The sequence below is a fragment of the Bremia lactucae genome, linkage group LG12, assembly GCF_004359215.1.
Source record: "Bremia lactucae strain SF5 linkage group LG12, whole genome shotgun sequence".
In the NCBI taxonomy this organism is placed as follows: Eukaryota; Oomycota; class Peronosporomycetes; order Peronosporales; family Peronosporaceae; genus Bremia; species Bremia lactucae.
The window spans coordinates 2,807,404-2,809,988 of record NC_090621.1 but is presented as its reverse complement, the minus strand read 5'-3'; positions in this window follow the sequence as shown (position 1 = coordinate 2,809,988).

Below are 2,585 nucleotides of genomic sequence, written 5' to 3'. Positions count from 1 at the left end.
AACTATCTTTTCCGCGTTGGATTTGAAGGATGGCTACTATCGGGTATTCATGAGAGAATCCGATGTAGCCAAAACGGCAGTAAGCACACCAAGCGGTATGCTTTGGGAGTGGCTTGAGATGCCCCAAGGTTTGAAAAACGCACCAGTGACATTCAGCCGAGTGGTGGCTCACGGGATGCGTCAGCACCGTGCCTACGCGCCCCATTACTTTGACGATGTATTCGTGCATACTCGGGCCGAGGACGGGCTGAGCGCAATAGAGTCGCACAAGCGTCATTTAGACGCTGTGTTGCAGACTTTGAAGGACGCCCAAATGTACGTCGACTTGCAGAAGTGCGTCATAGGGGTCCCTAAGATCCCTGTGCTGGGTTGCATCGAAGGTACACATCGTGTACAAGCAGACCGAGGCAAGGTAAAATCAGTAAAGAGAAGGTAAAATCAGTAAAGGGATGGCCAATCCCACGGCATGTGAAGGATTCGCGCGAATTCCTAGGGCTCGCTAATTGCTTGCATAAATATAGCAAGAATTATGCTGAGCAAACTGAACCATAATTTCTGATTTCCTTAAGAAGGACTCAGAATGGTTTTTGTTAAAGCAAAACTTAGATGCGTTCAAATCAGTGAAGCAATCTTTTCTTGAGGCACCGATCTTGGCATTGTAAGACGCGATTAAGCCCTCTAGCGTCGTCTGCGATGCAAGTAAGTTTGCAATCGGCAGCGCGCTCATGCAGAAGGATAACGACGGCGTTGACTGTGTCAACTCGTATCAGTCCCGGCTTTTTAAAGCCGCGGAATACCCTGTGCTTGACAAAGAGCCACTTTCAATAAAGTATGCTCTTGTCAAGTTTCGAGTGTATTGGGCACAAACTATTTGTGGTTTATATGGATCACATATCACTGCGGTCCGCAATAAACTCACCGCACGTCTCGCCTAGAATGCCAAGATGGCTTACATTTTTCTAATTTAACTTTGAAATTAAATTTAAAGAATAATTATTTAAATTTAACTTCAAAATTGAATAAGACGAATGTCTTGGCTGACGCTTTATCGCGCAGACCAGACTTCGAAGATACACACCAGAAAAGTGTATCTAGTGCTAACGCACAATTTCAGCCGTCAACGTTGGCAGCCATTACGGCATACCACGTGACGAGCTCATTAGCCTCTGAAATAAGAGAGAGCTACAGTCACGAGGAACATTGTCGCCTAATACTGGATAACTTCGGAGGACGAAAGGTTTTCCTTCCGTCGCACCTGAAAGCTTAGCTAAATCGCTTTAGCTATAGCGATGGCCTGTTATGGCATCCAGCTGTCACCTTGTGATCCCTTGACAATCTATGTGCCTCGTGACACAGATCTCAAGCTGATGATTCTTTACGAGCTCCATTATGTGCCATCGAGTGGGAATCAGGGCAGTAAAAATACATTTTTAAAAGTGTCAGAGAAATTTTGGTGGCCACATTTATATAGATGGGTGGCCAACTACATTCGCTCTTGCGAATATAGTTGACCACCCTCTCTAAAACATCAATTACAGGCAAGGAAGCAGCTCTCTTGTTCTTGGATCATGTAGATCGACTACACTAGATTCCTGGGTCCATAGTATCGGATCAAAATCCACGTTTTACGTCTGATTTTTGGCGTCATGTGTTTGGGCTGCTGGGTTACGAGCTCCACATGTCGACAGCCGATCATCCCTAGACCGATGGCCAAACGAACCAAGCCAACCGGTCGTGGCGGATGTATTACGCACGATATCGACTCCTAAAGAATGAAGCAAACAATCGCCCTTCGTGGAATTCGCTATTAATAATAGCGTCCACGCCAGTACGGGTGAGACACCGTTTTATATTAAGTGACTGCGCCATCCTCGGACGCCAGTCTCGTTTGTGCGCAGCCCGAGTCTTAGTGGGGGAGGGCCCCTCACTATGGTCGGTGCGAAAGAGGGATATATTTTCGTCAATATGACGATGAGCCGCGAGGGTATCATCCCAACGACAGAACTTGCCTTTGTGACCCTGCCAGTTTAGCATTGGTCAATAAAACTACTTCCTATTGCCGACCTCTCGGCGGTGTCATTGGCGAATTTGATGCTAGAAGCGTGAGTGAGACTCAACGCTTTGTGGATGAGCGATTATCCATCACACGAAAAGCTCATGACGCGATGACAAGCGCACAGGACAAGCAAAAAGCATACGCGGACCGATATGGGTGCAAAAATAATGAAAGCTTTTTCGAGTGGGTGAAAAAGTACTATTAAGTACTGCTACCCTACTTAAAAATTCAATTTCTGTATTACCTGGAGGTACTACGAAGTTTTGCCGCATTTCATTGGGCCCTTTACGGTGGTAGATGAGGTTACAGACATAAATTATAGGCTCACCCTTCCCCCGTATATGAAGACACACCCCGTATTTCACGTGGGTCGTCTGATATGGTATGTAGACCCAAATGAGGTCACCTATACCCATCCGTCTAAGGAGACCGATGGTGACGCCAACTGCGAGTCGAGCGTCATTCGGGTGAGGGGGACGGCGAAGGCGAAAATTATACGCCGGCCGACTCCTCCCACCACAAACAGGAC